Source organism: Melanotaenia boesemani, chromosome 21 (genome assembly GCF_017639745.1).
Source record: "Melanotaenia boesemani isolate fMelBoe1 chromosome 21, fMelBoe1.pri, whole genome shotgun sequence".
NCBI lineage: Eukaryota > Metazoa > Chordata > Actinopteri > Atheriniformes > Melanotaeniidae > Melanotaenia > Melanotaenia boesemani.
Genome location: NC_055702.1, coordinates 20,964,691 through 20,988,460, shown reverse-complemented (window position 1 = coordinate 20,988,460; position 23,770 = coordinate 20,964,691).

Sequence of the window (23,770 nt, the reverse complement as noted above, 5' to 3'; positions counted from 1 at the left end):
CAAGAGTCTTACCCTTTCACTGGTGCAAAAGTAAGGGCAAGGCAAGGCAGTTTATTTGTATAGCACATTTCATGTACAGGACAATTCAAAGTGCTTTACATAAAACAAAGACATTACAGATATTTAGAATAGTAAAAGGCATCAACACATAATCACAATAAAATAATAAATTACATTAAAATGATTAAAAGCAAGATAAGTTAAAAAAGTTACCGTGCAGATTTCCTGCATAGGCGCATGAGAAAATAAATGTTTTTAACTGGATTTAAAAATGTCTACATTTGGAAAAAGTTTAATCTCCACTGGCAGTTTGTTCCATTTGTTTGCAGCATAACAGCTAAATGCTGCTTCTCTATGTTTAGTCTGGACTCTGGTCTGGACTAGTTGACCAGAGTCTTTGGATCTAAGAGCTCTGCTAGGTTTATATTCTCTGAACATATCACAGATGTATTCTGGGCCTAAACCATTCTGGGATTTGTAAACAAGCAGAAGGGTTTTAAAATCTATTCTGTGACTGACTGGAAGCCAGTGTAAAGATTTCAAAACTGGTGTGATGTGTTCAGATCTCTTAGTCCTGGTTAAAACTCTAGCAGCAGCGTTCTGGATGATCTGCAGATGTTTAATGCTCTTTTTAGGAAGTCCTGTTAAAAGACCATTACAGTCCAGTCTACTGGAGATGAATGCATGGATGAGTTTCTCTTGGTCTTTCTGGGAAACTAAACTTTTAATTCTGTTGATGTTTCTGAGCTGGTAAAAAGCTTCTTAGTGACAGCTTTGATGTGGCTGCTGAAAGTCAGGTCTGAGTCTATCAACACTCCCAGGTTACGAACTTGGTCTGTGATTTTAAGAGCCTGAGTCTCCAGGTGTTTGCCCAAGCTGACCCTCTTCTCTTTGCTACCAAACAGAATAATCTCAGTTTTGTCTTCATTTAATTGTAAGAAATTCTCCCTCGTCCAGGTGTTTATTTGCTCCAGACACTGACACATTAAGTCTATTGGACTGCAGTCATCTGGTGACAGAGACACATAAAGTTGTGTATCATCTGCATAACTTTGATAATTAATGCTATAGTTCTGTAATATTTTTCCAAAGGGAGCATAAGTTGAACAGAAGAGGTCCAAGGACTGACCTCTGGGGGACTCCACAAGTCATGGCCACTCGCTCGGATTCATAGCTGCCGATCGAAACAAAATAACTCCGGCCTTCTAAATAGGACCTGAACCAGTTAAGGACCGCTCCAGAAAGTCCAAGTAGAATGCAGTCCTCAATAATGCAGATATCTCACTGCAATATTTAACAAAGTTTCACTAATATTGTGAAGTATTAGCTTCATGTGAGGGACTTGATGCAGCTGACTGTACAGAACAGCAGGCAGTCACTGTTTTGTAGTGATTGATACTATAATATCGTTACTACTGATACCAGGTTTTTATGTTCTGGAATTAATTTTCATGTTAGAATATCAATATTTTACTGATTTGGCGTAACACAGTGGAAAGTAGACTAGAGTCCATGCCAGGGGAGCTGAACAGCAACAGCCTGATGTATCATGTGTGTGGGAAGACATAGAGGTGTTTTAGCAGCACCACAAACCTTATACATTTGAGAGTCAACCATAACACAGCATATAAATAAATTATGATGAGGAAGTGGAGGAAATTAGCGCGATAGGTGCTGCAAGGACAAGACTCACTCTTGGAGTCCTTTGATGCTACAGGCAGGTTCAAACCACTATTCAGAGGGAGAAAATGTGGAGCTGTGTATCACTGATGCTACGTTTTGGGATAGTGATTTTCATCTGTCTGCAAGGTTCAGGTTTTTGTGTTGATGTTCAAACAACAGGGGTTCCCCTTGTTCTTAAGATTATTGCATCCTGTTTTGTTATGTACAGTATTATTGTATCACTTATGATGTCCCATCTTATTTGAATTCATGCTTGTGTTGTTCTTACTCTCAAATGTAAGTTGCTTTGGATAAAAGCAGATAAAAGCGGATGAAAGCGTCAGCTAAATGACTGTAGAATAGAACTGAATAGTATTAATCTGTATAAGTTCAACTTGGAGTGATATGTGTCCCCGAGATCACATCAATTTAAAAGGCCTAGATTTAGTGGGTAAGGATACTACAGAGGCTGGTGTCTATAAAAATGTAATTATCACTTCCTTTCCCATCATTGCGATGAGTGGCAGGAGTGGGCATGTCCGTGGAAGGGTCTGGTGTGGGCTTAACACATAATGTAATCTTGTAATTATTTTTATTTATTGTTTTTTTTACTATGATTCTGGGAGTTATCTAATAAGTTGGAAGCTGTAATGGCAAAGTTATCTCTATCCTGCAGAAGTAAAGAATCCTTTAAAAGACTGCTGGATCCAGTTGGTGATCCGGATCACCCCCAAATCTAATCAGTTCTGTCCTGAAAATTTAATCAAAATCCTTCCATTCCTTTCTGAGCTATGATGAACATGTCTGTCAAAATATAGACTAACTAAACTCATCTCAACGTAGCAACTGTCAGCTCGTTTCTTTGGGAAATTTCCCTCCATTGTTGCTTTGTGTGTCTGTTTTGTCAAAGATTCAGATTGTGCAGGTCTGTTTGTTTTTTTTTTTGTTTTTTTTCAGATCAACAAATAAGATTTAATTCAATTCAGCTTTATTTGTATAACGGCAGTTCACAACATTATCTTGGGGCACTTTACAGACAAATCCATTCTAGCCAATTCATTGTCATCCATTCATTATTCATACAAGCTAAATCATAAAGAGTAGATGTCTCAATTTCAACATCTAATATGTTTATGTCCTACCCATATTTTGGGAATAAAATATGGTTTTATGAGATTGGTTTTATGAGCATACCAGCTTTTTGGGAATTAGGGTTGTATTTTTATTTTTTAAATCAAAGCAATGGTCTGGTCTGAAGTTCTCTTTTGTTTTAGTAAACAAATAGATTTTGACTCATATGACAAAAAACACAGTAGCTGATTTTTGACATTGTAACAATAATTTATACGTAATTGTCTCATGGTGGAGCTCCATGCCCTCCAAAGTAACACCAGCCAGAAAAATGCTCTCAGCAATGCAGTTTGGCAGGCCTGAAAGACGTCGCTACATTACCAGGGAATGGGCACATTTCAGATTTTCCACTGCAGCCACTGTGACGCACGGCCCCATCTGGAGACTGAAGTACATTCTGAGATTGCATGCACTGGGCTGTTTTACCTCCGACTTTAATGCCACCCCTCGTTCAACTACTCCCTGATTAAACTGAATGTGTTAATGTGTGAAGTGGACTGCAGAGATTAAAAGGTATGCTGTGTTGTTTTTCAGATGAGCTTCAAATCCATCACCATGGCTGCAGTTCTAATAATTCACTGACACAAACTCTAGGTTTGGAAAAAGCCCTCCAGCGCTGGTTGAAACGAGAGGGTGGGAACTCATCAGATGACTTATTACTGGCGAGTGAAAAAGGATATCCTAATTGTAATAATATCCTGACTGAAATGGGTCAATATTTAGAAATCACGACACTGATAATTGCACATTTTAATGGAAGTGTTGACCAAAGAATTTCACGTTACTGGGGGAGCCGAATAGACAAAGGAGACAAAAAGGTAATTGAGAGCGTGTCAGTGAAAAGGAAGCGTTCAAAAGGGAATAAAAGTTCAATATGTCAAACTGATGAATATATGGTGAAGGAGTAAACGGGTGTGTGTTCATATGTGCACATACAGGCTTTTGGGGGAAATGAGGGAATCAAAGGAATAAGTAGAGTTACTCAACTCGCTCCTATTGTGTCAACACAGTTGAGTGCAGGAGGTTGCCCGAGGGGGGAGGCTGCCTAAAACACAAGGGAGAAATTTAACAGCACTTTCAACGGAAATCCTCATCATATATCTCCATCGCTTCAAGTAAGCAAAACAACCCAACCAGAGGGCCGCAGCACTGGAGCCGGAGCTGTGGTTGTCGCCGTCCATGAGGCGGAAACGATGATGAGAGGTTTATTCATTTTAACGACAGGAATCCAATACATCATGCGTCAAAAGTAAGAGGAAAAACATACAGTCTTCAAACATTTTCAAATGCAACTCAGAGACTGATAAGAGATCTGATTAATGCAAAAAGCCTTAAAGGTTACTTTACAGAGTCACAGTTTTCTAGTTATCTTGAAAAGAAATATTCTGTTCAGTCAATAAATCTTGTAGAAACATTGACAATACCCAACTGTCTTAGGAAAGGTGGTGGTAATATGTGGCTAAGTTCTTTATCAGCAAAGTCAATTTCACACTTGGTTACACCCATTTACATCTGGGAGAATTGCAGTTAATCAGGCAGACAAATCTCTGTTGGGGGACAAAGATTGTTATCTTTGAAATTTAAAAGCTGTTTGGCTGAGGAACAGGCACAATATAGGATCACTGTATAATTCTATGTGTAGTTTTCTTCAATTCTTGCAATTATAGGCTTGTGAATTGTACAAAATTCCCTTGAGATGCTATTTTAACTCAAGCCTCTCCGTCAAAATACCTACAATTACTCCTGTGTTCAGACAGAGCCTTTTGGTTTGTTCATTCAGTTATTAGCCAAAGGTGTTTTTTGAAGGAACAGCCTGCCCAGTCAGTATCCCTGGGTTCTTCAGATGCAATAAACCAGGCTTTTCAGTTCTCACTCAGCACCAATATCCAGGAGAAAACCATCTGTGCAAAAAGATCAAACTGCCAAAGTGAAAGAAGCTGCAGAGGTAAGTCCAGAGCCTGATGTTCTGGACAATTCAAGGCCAAAACTCTGGTTGAGAACTTAATGATGGAGGAATAGTGTGCGTATAAAGGACGTGGACAAAAGAGTAATCGGACTTTAATTTGCCTGAATCCCATTACGGTGATGATAAGACCAGAAGGATGAGGTACTGTGTGACAAATTAACTCATTTTTCCAGATGCCTTAATGAGGCTTACATAAGGCGAAGGGGCCTAGTGTAGCCAAAAAGTTGAACTACACAGGAATTTACCACAGTTTCAGATAATTAACATGGGAATTTAAAGGTAATAACATGATTTAACCTTCATACAAATAAATGTCACTATTCCACCTATTTGCCATTGCTATCATATCAAAATATTCACCTGAAAAGATTCAATTTCTATACTTTCTGGTATTTTCAGGCAGACATTGAACTTGTTGCCTGCTACTAATTGGACATCATTATCAATATACGCTATCTAACTGGTCAGAAGTTTGACAGGTAATGGTTTCATCATAATTCCTTATCTTATCATGAAAATGTGATAAATAATGGTATTATCATGGATCACTCATTATGGATTTACCATATAGAGTCTCTGAATAAACATTACATTTTGTGGCTGGATTGTAAACCTCCTGAATGGCTTGTAAAAACCTGGAAAACATCCGTAGATTACCAATAGGGTAAGCTATCGATCAGAATTTACCCCACAGAGTATCACACTACTGTTACTGAAAAAATTATGGACAATATAAGAAATATGATTTGGGAGGAGCCAGCGATCTTGCAGGGTTTTAAGTGTAAATAAGTTACAGTTCTGTTACAGACAATTAATGTTTTCTAGGAAGCTTTTATAATGTATACAATAATGTGACATATTATTAATTAAGTTATTTTTTATATCTTCAAAAAGAGAAATTTTCTGACATCAGGGCTTTTCCTTTTTAATTCTTTACCACTTCCATTTTCCCACGCTGTCAAACATTTTTTCATTCTTAGTTCTGGAGACTGTCCTCCTCCCCAGAACATGCATCTGTGTATACATGCATGTATATAGGCGGATATGCACTATAAATACATTCAAAGAAATGCAGCCTCTAGTAGCAGTGAGAGCAACTGCATCTGAAGGATAAAATTTTCATCCACAACGGTGTTGGTTGCCTTGTAAAAAGAATGTATTTTAGCCGAAACCATGAACATTTTCTAACGCGAGTAGTTTTCCTTTATAACTATAACCAAGTCATTTTACACCCTAATACAAACCAGGAAATGACTAAATTTAATTGTTATGTAATGCGTTTACATGTAACCATAGCAACCTCTAAAATGTCATTTAGCATAATGGCAACTGTACTGTTTTTAAAATGGATTTTAGCCTAAATGCATATTTATCTTATTTAACAAATGTTCTTTTTTTTTTTTACCAAAAGTCTAAAGCCAAACAGAAAGCGAAAAAACTGTTTTTGTGCCACTAATGTAACATACGTTGATTTCGTTCTCTCATGGTTGAAATGACAACTTTTAGTTGTCCCACCCAACTACTCATCTTTCATTGTCATGTAGACATTTTTTGTTAAATAATAGACTTGACAATATCTTTTTAAACGTGGAAATGCTTATAAAGGCACATTCTTCCCATGCTTGTAGAGGCTGGTTGGTTGTTTAAAAACATTTCAGAACATGTTGTTTCCTACATATGCAATTTAGGCATCTTAAATCAAAGATTTTAAGACTTTGGTGTGCTTGATGTTTTCTATCTTATAAAAAGACCAAATCCTATTTTTTTCTTTTAAGTTCAGGTTGAGTAATGGTTTTGCTAGAATTGAGTTAACATACGATTAATTTAGGGGTAACTAGAGTTAGGTGGGTGTGTCATATATCTCTGAGACAACTGGTAGGCTGTTCTTATAAATCTTTAAGCAACATTTATAATTTCAACATGAAAAACTGACAGACACCAGCTAGAAACAGGGTGACTTTTGAAAACTATCACCTAAAAATCACAGAAAACAACTCCATTTTTATCTACATGTCCTATACTTTTTGATTTACGCTAACAAAAAAAAAAAGTGATTTATGTCTGTGAACTTTTCAGCACCATCAAACCTTACACAGCCTCCAAGAGTTGGTCCTCTCTTGGAAAAACTACGGGATGAGAGAGTTGAGTCTTCCCAGGAAGTCAGATATCTCAGCACCGGCTTGGGATCGAACTCACTGTGTTAACAGAGCAAATGTGCTGTTGAAAGGCACACGGTCCATTGCAGCTTTATGGTTTGAATCCTGATGTAGTACAGCACATACACATGGATGAGAAAAAGGAGACAGGAAAATGAATCAGTGTGAGGGCTGTTGTTTTACAGCAGAAAAAAGTTTGCTATATGAGCTACACTTTCACTGCATAGTGGGAGAATTCAGACAAAGCAGTTTACAAACTATTACACAGTGCAGCACTCTCTATTTATTCAGACTTTATGTGAAAACTGTGGACAGAACACAGCCTCAGGTTTGTGTCCAGCTGAGACAGATGCAATAGATGAATGTGTTTATAAGTGAAGTGAAAGCCATTATAAATGATTTTACTGTGCATGAGTGGAGTTATGTCTTCTGTAAAAGACCCTCACGTAGCAAACAGTGAAGTTAACATTTATCCTCTCAGCAGGGTGGCATGAGCTTCACCACTTGAACAAATGTGGTTAAACCTAAGCAGTGAAAACTCTCATGTGTAGTGTAAAGCCCACCCATCAGCAGTCTGAGCCTGAGTCATCCAGGCTCATCTCTTTCTGTTAGGGCCTCAGCTACCTTCCTGTCCAGGATAAACAGGCCCTCCACCTCACTGCAGCAGTTAACATCAGCCTCCATGAAACACAACGACACCGGCTCTACCCCCAGACAAGTTTTACAAGCCCTACGCTCAATCAGCCTGCCCCTTTCCCCCTAAAGGTCCTGTGTCCTCCCTCAGAAAACTCCCCTAGGCCTCATTAGCACTCACAGCTTGAGGTTTCAAACGAAGAAAAGATTTTTTGTTTGGAGGGACTGACCTGATCAGCCACGTTTTGATTTTAGTAAGTTTAAAATCTTTCCCAGGGAAGAAGGAACTTAAGTGACTAGATAATAAACACACTCCAACGGGGTCCCTTAAAGAGCACAGGGGGTCCCTGAGGCTTTGAACATTCAGAGCCATTGTGACTAATGTCCACACATTGTCCCTATTTTAAGGAAAAAAAGTAAGGCAAAATGTTGTTTATTAAATTTTGGCTTTATTGAAGGACAGGACTCAGCTAGAACCCCTTTTTTTTTAAAGTGAGAATGTTACTTTTGAAAGCACAAAACCAGCAAAGTTTCAGCCCGGTTTTTGCCCTTTCATTTGCATGAAGAGGAAAAAAGGTTGGGAACCACTGTTGTCGAGCATTTAGTTTGCACACACATTCAATCTTAAAATCAAAGATCCCCTTTAATCTTTTCCACCATGTTGTTCAAAATCTGGTTTCATTTGTAGTCAAAATAAATTTTTAAAAAATTGCATCCATTTGTCCAAGCAGCTTGAACTCAGGATGAGAAGACCACCTATGGTGATTGAAATGATTTGAGCATTTTCTTGGGCTTTTTTCAATTTCTGTTCCAACTATCAATCCAAGTATCCAAGCATTGCTGGCTTATGGATGACTTTGTTCAGTTTGGCCTTTGTATGACTGTTACTGACTGAATTTGTTTTTTGGGTGGAACTGAATAAAAAATGGGCTACAGGTTATGATTTCCTCTGGGTTAATATTTAAATATTGCAAGTGACATGAATCTAGGTTATGTTTGGATCGTACATTCATATTCATACACTGATCACAGCGACTATGAGGGAAGAGCCAGGGTACTCTTTTAACAGGCCATGAATCAAACTATTCGCTGGATTTATTAAAAAATAGAAATAGAAAAAATAGAAAATAAGTAAATTTTTATTCAAATGTTGATAATTTAGTGAAAAGGGCTGAATTTGCCCAGTGTTAGCCATTCTAAAAATTTTTATTTACATTTATCTTAATATTAATGGCATGATGCATATCAGTGTTATGGTTAAGTTTCATCTGAGAGTCGTACCAGACAGAAAGCTCTCATATTGTGTTTATGAAGAACCTGCAGAACCCTGTCTGACTCCAGGTGAAGTTTAGTTTAGGCTATAGTCTGATTCCATCTGTACGGAAGCGTAGAGCTGTCACCCACATAAAAAGAATTAGGATGTTATCACATTATCACATTATAACGTGATAGTTTATTGTAAAAACGTAAAACTGAAAATGTGGACTATAAACCATATTTGTCGTTCTATGGGGAAACTGTGCCTGTTATTTCTCTGGCCAATTTACCAAATGGGATGAAGTTGTACTTCATTGGAGAAATTTGGTGAAGCTTGGAGGACACGCTGATATTGTTGACATTGCACCCTTAAAGCAGACAGGACCACATCTTTGTGTTGACAACTTATTCCTCCCAGTCCCAGCGGTGCATATTTTCAGAAGACAGCCATATACGTAATCACAATTACATGATAATAACCAAAAGCAGCACACACACTCTACGGCAACACAGACACACACACACAAACTGTCTAACTGCGTACAGGCAGGTGACGTACCGTGTGGCTCATAACTGTCCCACATTTCTGTGTGTACAACAATAACAGAGCAGCACAATTAATCATTGACAAAAAAAACTTAAATGTTTCTGCTTGATGAAAATATTTTCCATAAAATGTATTTTGCCCTAATATATCCAAAACAGGCTACTTTGATATAGTTATAATGTGATATGGTCCCATTGTTTTTTTTTATTTGGGTAATACTTATCTAACTTATCTTTACTTGTTCTATATTGTTCTGTTGTTATATCTGCATGTATACCCTTCAGATGCATGAATAATTAAAAAAAAGTGCCACATTTTTTTTTTTCACATACAATATTTTACTTCTACAGACCTGTCCAGTGACCCATCCGTCCATTGTCCATACTGCTTCCTCCATTAAGGGTCGTGGGGAAGTTAAAGCCTAAGCCAGCGTTTAGCAGGTGAGAAGCAGGGTACACCCTGGACAGGTCATAGTCCAGTGCAGGGCCATGTACAGGGGTATTTATCATTTATTTAATTTTTTTTTCTAAGTTAATTTATTTTTATTAATTTTATAAAAATATCTATAAAATAATCTATTGTCATATTTATATAACATATATATTAAAACACAGCTGTATCATTTTCTTGTCCTGTTTTCACTGAGTCGAACTTGGTGATTACAATCTAAAACATCACGTTTCAGTTCTTTTTTCAAGTATTAATTGTTCTACTCTGATCTATTGTTGTACACACAGTAATGTGGGACAGTTATGAGCAACACAATATGTCACCTGGCTGCAAGCAATGAGATGGTGTGTGTCTGTATTGCTTTTGGTTAACAGTGCCAGAACTTCCTTCAGTCAAATGAAGACTGAATCATTAGTTTTTTGGAGCCAAGGAAGAAAGATTAAAAGTCAGTACTCAGCTTCAAACAGCTAAGTTCAAAACTAACAAGCAAGCCAGAAATCTGGGAGTTGTCCTGGACGCAAACCTGAATTTTAGCAGTTATATTAAGGCGGATGTGAAGTCAGCCTATTATCACCTAAAGAACATATCAAGGATTAAAAGACTGATGACTGATTCAGGATCTTCTGGTTCGTTATTAACCAACCACATATAATAATAATAATAATAATAATAATAATAATAATAATAATAATAATAATAATAATAATAATAATAATAATACAACAAGTGGTATTTCATTGTGTTTGCTGATTTTCAGGACTGTTTAATTCGCATAAAAAAATCCCTGCCAGAAAAGAGGAAATACCATCAACATTCCCAACATCTTCAAAACCCTCTTACATCCTCATTTTCGTTCTGTAAGATCACCTTCTCCTTTTACTGTCTTACTTTAAAAATTCTGTTAATTGTGCGGTATAATAAATAATTACTTATAGAAGTGACAACATGGAGAAATAAGAGTGAGCAGACATGTAATTCTTCCAGGATTTCTTTCTCAGTTGGTGGTAAAACATAAGTGAAAAACTTTCAGCTTAGTTCTCTGGTTTCAGCCATTAATTGCTCCCCAATAAGCTCAGTCATGCTTTTAGAGCAAACATGCATAAAAAAGTCTAATTTGCTTCCAGGTTCCTATTAAAACAGATGGATATCTTGATTCATTTTGATTATAGTGTTATTAAAAGCCAACTTTAGGCTTTGGAAATAAAATAAATATGTGGGTTTTAATGCCAGCTCTATTAAAGTCAATGGCAAGCGTTCAAGAGTATTTTAAGACATAGGTAGTTTTTCTCCTCTGGTTTGAGTCCTAGATCTTTGCAGAGGAATTTGTTGTGACCTCTCCTCTCTGCCCTTGGTTTTCTTTGTGCTTGACTTTAAGATAATGGTAGTGAATGAAAGGAATTCAACAATCCCCACAGTGCTTTTTTTCTCTCCCTGTCTTCTGTTTCCTTAACTTTATTTCCCTTTTGGACATTCTTTCCCTCTTCCTCCTCTTCCCTCAACTACGCTTCCTCCTCTTCTTTCTCCCCCTTTCTCCTCCTTAATGCCTCCCTGTGGATGAGCCGGTCATGCCATTGCGCATAAATCCCAGCCCTTCATCTGTCCATCACATCCAATAAAAGTCTTCTTTGTCCCAGTAAAAACTCAGGCTCCTCTCCTCCTGTAGATGTTGTTTTTTAGCAAGGATTCCCTAAAACGAGTTTGTTGCCGTGTATTTTATAAATCGTCCTCCTGCCCATCTTGTTTCAATCACTCCTGGATGCAGATAATTTGAGCCATTGATTGTTGCAAGGTGGACGAGGGTTTGAATGAGGGATGGGTGCGTGCAACAGTAGAAAGACGACTGCAAAGTCAAATAGTCTCCACCTGTTATTTTGCCTCGTATTTACTCTTGGTCGGTTGAAGGTGACAAAGAATCTTCTCGGCTTGTGAGTTATTTAAGATTCTTGATTTTGGATTTAAACTCACCCCTGACATGGAGCTGACATTACATTGTGGAACATTTTACATAAAATCATAATCAAGGAGTAAAATTAGGAAATGCATAGACAAAAGGCTGCCAGTGGTTGGTTTGAAATTGAAACTTGAGAAGTTTAGCAAATACAATATGGTTTTACCATAAATCAGGTTTATATGGAAGAAAATTTGCTTTCTGGATAAGGAGGTACTTGGAGGAGGTTCTTGAATCTGTAAATTGTTCATTTGTTTGAACCTTTATTTAACAGACACAAGTCCAAAGGAAATAGTTTTTACCGTTTTAACTGATCAACTTCAGTGTATTAAAAAAATATAAATACATATATTACTTGATACCTGGAACAAACTTTAAAAAAAAAGGTTGGAAGGTGTCCAAAAAATGACAGAAATTTCATAGAGTAAAACACCATTCTGGACTTTTCTACAATCATTTAGTTAGTCACAGGTAAGGGTGTCATAATTGGGTATAAAAGAGGCATCCAAAAAATACTAGTCTTTTCATTCTTGCACAAAATCATGGCTTTCTATTTTATGTCAAATTTGGTCAGACAAATTTGCAAAAAGTTAATTTCTCAATGCAAATTCCAAAGAACTTTGATCTTTTAATAAATAATGCAAAAGAATTCAGTGAGTCTGGGGAAATTTTGGATAATCATGTAATTTGTACCCTCAGACCGCACTGCATAAGAAACCACCATGATCAAAATAGTCAGTTGGGTCATTTCTCTAACAGTCCACTGTTGCATTCTGAAATTAAACCTAAAACTACATCACACAAGGAGGACGCCGTCGTTCAAATCTGCATAGATGCACCAGAGTTCTCTGAGTATGAGCTCATCTCAGATGAACAGAAAGACAATGGACATGTGTGGTCAGATGAGTCCATGTTTTAGCAGAATTTGGATCTATGATAGCATCTATGATACTATAGGGGATCAATGACCATGGCATTAGTAACTACCATCAAATCAATATTTCATATCATTGCCAAGAGGTGCAGTCATGTTTTTTAGGGATACAGTAGCCTGCTTGCAGCCCTGATCTGTCTCCTAATGAAAATTCATGGAGCATCATGAAGAGAAGAATCAGACAACAGTAACCACAGGCTTTTCAAAAAGCTTTAATTTCAGAAGAATAGCCACAAATTCCTTAGAAAAATTTTAACAGTTAGTATCCTCAGTTCCTCAGACTATTAAAATGTGTAATTAAAGGGAGGGTGATGAAACACAATGATAATGTGCCTGTGTCCCAACTTAGGTTTTAGTCTGGTGTCAAATTCAAACTTTGCTTCTATCAGTTAGTGAAGACATAGAAAATAATTGTCCTCCTAACGTTTGTCTGTTACAAAAGGCGTAAAAAGATTAACAGATTAACTGTTCGTGAAATTGAGTTAAAAGGTGATGCAGCTTGTATAAAAGGCATCTCTTTACACCATTTTCAGAAACAGTAGGCAGCTAATTTCTCAAAATAAACTGCTCTGCACCAAACTAGACAAACTAAGACACTGAATAGGCTTGAGTGGTATTAAAATTCAAATACGAACTTTGTGGAAAACAAAAATGTCCCATTCTGTTTGATTGCACTCTTAAAACTGCTGATTTACATTATATGTTTGATTAAAAAAAACATAAATATTCTTATTTCTTGGTTGATTCAACATTAAAATGTGCTCGTAAATTGATATTGCTCTGCAAGTCAAATAATGCATTGAAGAAAATGACGGTTTTAGTCACCATGACTTCACCTAGCACCTCCCATCTTGAATCTAACAGAGTATACAGACCTAATCTGTATGTTTTTTTTGTTTTTTTTTGTGATAATGTGTCTTGAGATCTTTTTTGTTATCTGAGTTTGTGCATATCCAGAAGATGGCAGTGCAGGGCTTCAACTATGTCACTGAGATAACCCTCTTCACTCCCATTACCTCCACCCAACCCTTCCAGTATCTCTAAGATTGGCGTATGAACCAAGTCATTAAATGCAGTTCCTTCAGGATTCATGACTGATATACTATAATTATTTATGCTAACTGCACATGATCATGATACATAATGTCCGGAAAGAAGTAAAAGTAATTCCAAACTCTGACTTAACCACATATTTTTATACGGACAGTGGAAAAATGTTGCCTGTTCTGTACTGGGTTTCTTCTAATCATTATCTGTTTTATTTCCTTTTAGTTTGGGCTCTATGCATGTATGTGTGTGTGCCCATCATTAAAGATAAATGCCACCTCTATCAGTCTCTATTACCAGCACAGACAGACCATCAGATTGTTAAAATCTGTGTTTTATTGCTGTGCATTCCTGTGCAGTCAGCATGTAAATATGTGCATGTGCAATCACGTATGCATGTATGTCATCATAACAATTTTGTACACTCTTTTGATTGTGTAGCCAACAATGAAATCAGGGTTTAAGAAGGTCTATTTCACTGACTGTAAACCAATATGTCTTCACTTCAGATGAAAATAAACACATGAAGAGGAAGCCTGCAGAAAATGGAATCACCATTCCTGGAGGATGTTCTTTCAGCTGTTTAGGAAAAGTGTAAATTACATTAACACTGGTGATTCATGGAAAGCAGGAAACAAGAGGCAGCCCACATTGTTTGCAAAATCCAGTGGCCCTTTCTGCTCAGTTTTGGATTGATGACTGATATGGCAAGGCAAGTTTTTTTTGTATAGCACATTTCATGTACAAGACTAGTCAAAATGCTTAACATAAAGCTTTACAAGCATTACAGCTTTGTGGGCATCAACCTTAATCTGTAGTAAAGTTTTGATTTTTCAAAGCACCTGTCTCTTAGAATTAATACACTAAAATATCTAAACAGCTTCTCACTTGCATATGAGATAGTACAGCATGTTTTTTACATGTATGTAGTGATTTAAAGCAGTGACTCTACTCTGAGGTAAGGGACAGCCCATACCCCGTGCACAGGAAACTCGTTTTGGCTACCCACAGCTTGTGACCACAGGTTTGGGTAGGAACGTAGATCAACCAGTAAATCAAGATCTTGGGGCTCGACTTGAGGCAGGAGCTCTTTCCTGACCGCAAGAGGACACTCCACCCTTTTCTAGCTGGGAACATGATCTTAGATTTGGAGGTGCTCATCCCATATGCTGCTTAGATGTAAACTAATAGAAATTTAATCTTTCAATTTTAAAGATCATTATACAGAATGTGGCGCCATTTCTGTTAGAAGAATCAACTGTTTTTCATGCATATATCTGAATGAGCTCAGGAAAAAAGTGAGATTCATCATGTGATATTTTTTCATATCAGTCACTGGTTCCTAAATCAAATTAAATGATTTTGTGGCTGAATTTGTGATATTGGCAAACATAAAGTTATCCACTGAATCAATAAAATGATGTCATATTCAAACTCTAATGATTTTGCCTGCATTCGGGTCCTCCTTCTACTAATGTTTTTGCACCAAACCAACCTAAACTCTATTGAGTAATAATTAAAATTAAATGACCTTAAGAGCTGTCAGCTTTAAATTCTTCCAGTGACAACACAAATCAAGTTTAGAGTAATGACAGTGGTGGAGAGAGGATCAGCATGCGTCCTGTTGGAGACCGCAGAGCTCTCCCAAACCCTCACCAGCATTTAGTAGATGTGAGCTTAAGTGTGTGTAAGGGTGTGTGTACAATATGTCATTACAGTTTTAACTTTTGTGGTGTGTCAGTGAACAAGCGAATAGTTGGTCATGGTACGTGCTGGTGTGTTTTAGGACGTGTGTGACATTGGCCCGTCTAGCTGTCATTACCTCAGTGTAACCATAACTTCATTATATCACTAGCTAAGATTCCATCCTCAACATTTGACGACTGAGTTGTAGCTCCTCCAGCTTCAGTATGTGTATGTGTTTCGGTGCCAAAGACAAACGCCCCAGGACACACAGCTGAGACAGCTGGTGAAGGCTAACATTTCACAGAGTAAAATGTGTCATCCTTCCTCATGGCAATGGTTATTCTATCCATGCCCCCTCTAGGTCCCAAGCCTCCATTTGACTGCATGTGTACCTTTGCCATGATTTCATTAAATCACAACTCTCAAACATAATTTTGCCTGTCCAAAGAAAAATGAGAGGAGGCCAATGATTTTCTTGTGATTTCCAACAACATTTTTCCTAAGTGAATGATCTCTTTTGACTAACATTCAAACCCCCTAGTGGTACTCTGGTCAAAGGCTATAGGCTGCATTGTCTTTACATATGAAATTAATCATGTAAAAATTCCAGCTATAATAGGAAAATCTTTTGATTTTTAGGTTGTCAAAAGTCATTTTTCAGTTATTTTATGTAATAAAATGAAACATGAATCAAGGGGTATTGCTTAGGTAGTTATCCATGGTTATCTGAGTTAGATTACTTTATTTAGTGTTGAATATCCACATTTTTCATTCACTTATATGGCAAACCTTTGATTCAGTAACTGCTCTGGTATAAATCCAATATGGAGTATATAATGATAATTAAACCTAGCTTCTTATGTCCTTTTAACCATGCTGTCATCATAATTCTTAGCATCTCTTTGTCAGTCCATTTGTCAACCAACCTCTCATGGATAAGTTACTAAAGATCACATGTTTTCTTTTGTTACCATTTAGGTTAGCATTGCTAACACAAGCGTGCATGTTTGCAAGATGTTAGCATTTAAGTCTGAATGAAAGTAGAGCTGCTCAGTACCAGAATTATAAACAAAGACTAAAGCACATTAACTAAGAGTTTTAAAAAAACTGTAATCTGTAACCGGTAATCTTTTACAACAAAAATCCCTCATTTTTCTGTAAAAACTAAATAGCTAGAAATGCTAAAGTTGCAACAGAGTGTCAATATTGGTCATGCAGACACATCAGTGGCTTGTTTTGTATTAGATAAAAAAAAAATTTTTCTAAATTTGTATTCTTTATTATTTTACTTATTTTCAAAAATTTATTTAAAAATTGCCAAAGCATGAAGACATTATTCTGTCCTCATGACTGCTTGTCTGAGCAAGGCCAGACAGATTGCTAACAAAACTACAGCAAACCGAGTTCTTAGACAAGATTTGGCTTTACTGATGGTTGTTTCTGTAAAACTGAAAAATACAACAAAGGACATCAACATTCTGTTTAAAAGGGGATAAATTGCTGGTACTAAAAATAAATATGTAAATATTCACCTATTCAACATAACAGATTAAATTAAACACATTTTACGTGACTGGCTTTCTCTCTCTTTGTAATTACAATTTAAATGCATTGAAAACAGCTGAAGCTCAATATTACAAATAATTAAAATAAGCAATACAAGATTTACCCTGCTATGTGCACACTGGTCAAAGGAAAACAAATTATTACTGTTAACAGGTTTAACTGGTAATCAACTAAATAATAGCTTGTGCAGCACTAAATACAGAGAGAGGTAAAATAACAGTTTACTTTCTCAAAACAAATCAATTATCAATCATTTCAATAATATTTCCATATGTAGAAATCTAAGGCTAGAATGAGAGGAGAGAACTGTTTAGCCATGTTCACTGCAGACAGGCCCGGGTTCAACTAAAAGCACTGAAATTTAAAGAAATAGAACACTAGCTAAAATGTCCAAAAGGGGGCAGTGCCGATAACTACACTGGAGCCAGAACACATAGTCATTTGTTAGTCAAAGCGCTCTGTAGGTGCTTTCACACATACACGGTTCTGGTTCTGTCACCGTCTATGTTCTCATGCCTCACAATCTTGGTGCTTTCCAGAGAACTGTCCCATGTTCACACCAGTTTAACCAGTACCAAAATGGGCAGAATTTTCTATGCGGAGGTAAACATTAACATCTTGAAGATTTGCTCCTGAAGATGGCTTAGTTGTCAGGCTCCATTATAACCTTTGGCAGGGCTTCTCAATTTAGTTTTCAATGTCTCCCTGCTCTAACACACCTGACCAAAATAAATGAGTCATTGTGAAAAATTTCACGAACTGTTGGATCCATTTAATTTGAGTCAGGTCTGTTGGGGCAGGAAAACATTGAAAACCTGCAAAAGAGTGGGTCTCGTAGAACCAAATCGAGTAATCTTGACCTACAGGTTTCAACATATAAACAATAAGGTACAGTATATTCTGATGACTGAGCAGAATTTTTGAGGTTTTATTATGTTAACACAAAAGTGACAGAGCAAGAGTCAACATCGGGTTGACTTTTACTGGCTGGAGAGAGTTCAGAGAAGAGACAGGATGCAAGACAGATGCTGAATAAGAATTAGAAAGTAAAATAAATAAAGAGTTTTATAATGTGAATACCCTGCAGTTGTAAAATCTCTCCACAACATCTGAATGTATAAGATGTTAAAATGACATGATAACATTTGCAGGCTTATTTTGGATAATGTGCCATAGTCCATAAACTAGTTTTTGAGGGATCATCTTTTCCTTCCTGTGGATATCAAGGCAGCAAAAGGAGCATAATGCCTCACATAACTGTTAATAAAACACAGCTCAGTCTAGTGAAGAAACAGTTTGCTTTTACACATCCTACAGCAGAGAACAATCAAAACAAGACACAAACTCATAACTATGTTATCAGAAAATTTAGAGAAATAATACAAAAAATTGCGTGCACACATTTATCAAGACATTCAAGAGGAACAACACATTTCAAGTGTTGTGGGGTGTGTCTTCCTCTCAATATTTATGATTAGTATTGTGTATTTGGCTGAACTTTTATGGTTTTTTGATTCATGCACATTCACACGCAAAGATTCCTGAGGTCCATTGGGATGTGGATAAGAGCATCCTGGTGAATGGTATGAACTTAATGACTTGGACAACATACATTTCTATCAATTTTCCCTGAACCTCAGAAAAATTGAGGCAGTTTGGGAGAATGATTGGCTCGCTTCCCATACAAAGACTCTCTGACCTGGATCATTTCCAACAAAGATGTTAAAGTCTTCCCTCAGGCAGAGTGAAGGGAAAAGATCAACTGCAGAGTTTTAAGGGCAACAGAGGACAACCTGACAATGATAGATATAGCTGTTGAAATTCTAGTTTACATTCAGTTTCATTTGTTTTTATGATGAACTAATCGTCAATCAGCTACAGAGCAACATGCAGCCATATGCTAAAATAAGGAGTGTAAAGGATACAACTGCTTCTAATCTACAGAAGCTAATTAAAGCTACCTGGCAACACAACCACCACAGGTTTGCAATGTGTGTAAGGAAAACCTGCCCTGGACACTGTCATATATTTATTTATCCTGCATCATTCATAGGAACTGGAACAAAATAACATAACAGTCTGCCAAAAGCCCTGCTCGTGTTTGGTATTTGCAGAGCTGGTGAATGAGTTTAATCCACTGCAAATCTGCATTATTCATTATTTGTTTAGTAAGGATTTCACTCTGAATGTTCCTCCACATTTTGTTATGGCCAGATGTCCCTTGTTTAAAAGGTAATCGTACCCATATAAAATCCTGACTTTGTATTTCGCTCTCTTCCAGACAGAAAGTTTTAATTTTCCTTAATGTCTTAAAAGTAGATGCAGAGACAAGTCCCTAATGACTGTTATGCAAACATATGTTAAATATAAAGTGGGAGCATGAGTTGTGAAAGTTCTATTTTATCATTGCATGCAAATGCTACATACCAAGGTTTAAGTCATATGAAGAAGAAAAAAAAAGTGGTGGAAATAGACAATATACATAATAAAAAAATTTATGAGCTTTTTTAACGCCTGTCTTTGTTGATGCTACAGAACAGAGACATTGTTAAGATTTAAAATTTGTTTTTTGCATCAAATTACATTTTTTGTGTGTTGCTGTTACGGGTCTTGGCCTTGAATTTGTATGTATATTTCTATATTTGTTTGCAACCAGGTGATTGGCTGACTGTCTGCATTTTTTTCCAGCCACTGCCAGGCTGTCACTGTCATTGCTTGGCTGGATCCTTAGCACATACTTGGCTATGCCATCACCCATCCGCGACTGGTCCACTCCTGCCTGTGATTGGTCCAATCGCCTGATGGCCAACTGGAGCTGACAATCATTCAGGACAGCTGTGATCAGCCACACAGCTTGCCATTTGCAGTCTTAGGACTTGGTGTTGCAGTGTGTTTTGGCTGGATTGTGATTGATTAACTTGTTTTGATTTTCTTTAAACAAGCTTGGTTTGGGATCTCTTTTTGCTTGTTGTGTTGTATTGTGTATTTAATTACAGTGCACTTAAATATATATATCAAACAGTTCTAGACCTCCCTATAACTCTTAAGTGTTTACTGTTAGGTTTTACCAGTACAAGTATGCTCTTTCTATGGAGGAAAAAGTAAGAGCTAACATGCAGTAGGTAGTAGAAAATACTAATAACAACAGACTTTGGTCACATGTTAGCTGGCAGGTTAGATTTGAAATGCCTTACTACTGTATTTAAAGTTTATACTTCACATTCCTGGTTTCCCAGAACTTCCTTTGGGAAGATTCACACGTCAGGTGCTGGATGACTGAATTTTACTATGGGGATTAATAAAATATGTCTTGTCTCATCTGATCTGATCTTATAAGATAGATAAAAATATAAACGAGGCATCAAATATTTTGGAAGCAGTGAAATTCCCTGTCATAAGAATAACTAATGCTGACAGGTTCTAATAGTCAATGTGATCCTCTTATTTCTTGCTTTCAAGCTCTTCTTTGGTGCTTTAACTGTAAGGAAATCTCTTTAGGATGCACAAACACAGAGATCTCTTGTAAAAGAGAGCTCTCTAAAGTAAGTTTTATCTCTTCCTCTAGTAAATAAAAGGCCTTCGTTGGTAAAATGATATAGCTTTATACAAAGTGATAAGTCTTGTTTGGAAATGATTTCCCATGTAATTTTACAATTTTAATGTAATGATTTGGTTTGAAAAATGTAATTGGTTGGATTACTAGCTATAGAAGCAATGGCTAATGAAAATATTACTCCTAATACTGGATTTGGTTTTCTATAAGTTTTAAAATTCATGTAATTATACACTTACTTTCCATGTTATTAGATACTCCTGTTCAGTCACTTGTTAAAGCAAATGGCCAAACAGCTAATCACATGGCACATGTCAGAAAAGAATGAGCAAGCTGGTACAAGATGATAGAAAGTCAACAGAATCTTGAACGACTGGTTCCAACTACGGTATGCAGGATAGCATCTCTGAACGCACAACACATCCAGCCTTGAAGCAGTCGGGCTACAGCAGCAGAAGACCACACCGGGTGCCTCCTGTCAGCTAAGAAGAGGAAACTGAGGCTACAGTTCACACACACTCACCAACACTGGACAGTACAAGATGGAAAAATGTTGAAAAAAGTCTCCTTTTCAGGACCACATTCAGATAGTAGCTTCAGGATATGATGGAAACAACATGAAAGCAAAGATTCATTCTATCTTTATCTATAGTTCAGGCTGGTAGTGCAATGGTGTGGGGGATATTTTCTTAGCACATTTGGGGCCCTTTTGTACCAACTGATTATTATTTAAGCAATAAAATCTACCTGAGTATTGTTGCTGACCATGTCCATCCCTTTATGACCACAGTGTAGCATCTTCTGATGGCTACTTCCAGCAGGATAATGCACCATGTCACAAAGCTCAAATCATCTCCAACTACTTTCTAGAACATGCCAATGAGTTTACTGGACTCCAGCGGCTTCCACAGCCACCAGATCTCAATCCAGTAGAGCAGCTTTGGGATGTGGTGGAACGGGAGATTCTCATGGTGGATGTGCAGTAACTGTATGATGCTGCATGTCAATATTAGGCAAAATCTCTGAGAAGTGTTTCTAACACCTTGTTGAATCTATGCAATGAAGAATTAAAGCAGTTCTGAAGGCGAAAGGGGTCCAACTTAGTACTGGCAAGTTGTACCTAAAAAACTGGCTGGTGAATGCATGACTTCAATGTTAGATCAATCTTTCTAACAGAGAACAATTATTGTAAGGTCCATCTCAGTACAATCTTATTGTTAACAACATTCTGCCAAACTGAACACAGACATGTCAAAACAGAGTTGATGCATGAAGTCAGTCTTACTCAGTGTTGCTACGGCGCGTTTGTGTGCTGTTTGTATTTTCTAGGCAGGACCATCAACTGGTTACTTACAGAGAAACTCAGTGGGGTTCAGATGTTTTTGTTTCTCTGTTGATTCAAGCTGTGTTACTACGAGGCCCCACAATCATCATGGGTGGCCACACTGGCCCTTCAGCCCTGCGCAAACAAACATGCACATATATGTAAAAGTTGCTGTGGTAAATACACAATTAAGCATTTCCCTTAAACACATATTCTGCAGCAAATGTATGTGCAAATAACTACTGCATGCTGATATTTGCACACACTTCAATTAACCTTTTCTCACCTCAGCAAACACACACACACACACACACCGCTTTGGGAGAAAGTAAGCACATAAGAACAAGAGAAAATGTGTTTCATGCGTGTTTATATAACCTCACCACAAATTCAAAGGGACATATATTTCACACAGACTCACATCCCTCCCCCCCGCTGGGTCGTAAAAACAAACTGCACAAAATATGGCATTTGTCTTCTGATTAAACACTCCGCATTCCAGCAAACTGTGCTTGGCCGGCCTGGCAACAGCCGTCATATTGACAGTCGGACGTGCAGTTTGTCTGGGTGATCGCTCATGAAGGGAAGCTTTATGGCACAGCCAGCTCCCTATAATCAGCTTTAAATGGTCCAAATGCTAACAAGAAGGACAGCAACCTCCTTTCCTTCTCGCCAGCCAGGCGGCCCCCAGGGGTCAGGAAAGACAGAGACAACAGCTACAGTGGCCATGAAGAAATAAGGAATGTAACGGGTTCAAACACCCCTTTCCCTCAATTCCCCTTAATGAAATCAGATTGATAGGTACACATCGCAAAGGTGTGATTGGATTTTTGTTAAACGTACCCATCCATATATCTGGAAACTCTTACCCTGGAGCAATCCTTTTTGCATGCTAAATTGCAAAATATGAGGTTATTTCTACTTTGCTTTTCCAAATAATTAACTGCCTTAATTAGTCTGTCAACATGTTTGATCATTCATTTCAAGTAATGTCAGTAAAGCAATAAGTCTGTATTTCCACAAAGGGAAAAAATGTTGGGGAAAAATATTTAAGTTTTTTGTTGATTCTTAAATCTTTGCGCCATTAAATTCTCCAGTTAATTTTCTTATTTGCATGATCAGTCATCTTTAAATCATTTATACATACATCTCTCAAACATAATTACCATGCTGAGCAACCAATGGTCAAAATATTTGTTATATTGCTGTCAGCCTGGCTCTGTCATATATTCAACACATAACAGAAATAGAAATAGAAACCAGTTATATCTTTGTTTATCAAACTTCTTGACTTCTGAACTACTCCGAACATGAAAGTATTGGACCCTATGGCTAATGCTAACATTAAATACTGTTTTGTTTATGGAAATAGAAAACCTATACGGCTTAGCTTCAGCGTCCTCTGATAATAAATCAAATTATGGGATTAGGATCTGAATTAGGAAATCCATATATATATACATATATATATATATGTATATATATATATTAAAATGATACTAGGGAGTCATCCCAAGGGATTAATAAAGTCTACTACTATAAAACCAGTCACCTTATTGTAACATGCTATTAGACAAAATGTTCCCCCTTTGCATTAATGGAGTGCAGATTTAATAAAGTAAGCCAATATCTAAAGCAGTAAAACAGCTGCATTTACAGGATGAGTCATTTTCAAAAAGCAGAAAAAAGAAGGGAAAAGCAGTTTCAGATCTAAACAAAGATGGATATAAAACATTGTTGATGTGATCTTTCACATATGTTTAGTATTTCAATATCAAATTTTATTTTCCCATTAATTCCTAAGTTCTTCTCTAAGGCACAAAGGACTCATAAGAAATGCACAAATCGAATGCATACCAGTAACTGGAGATGCAGTTAGAGCATTTCGTTCTGTGAGACGACGCCTGTAT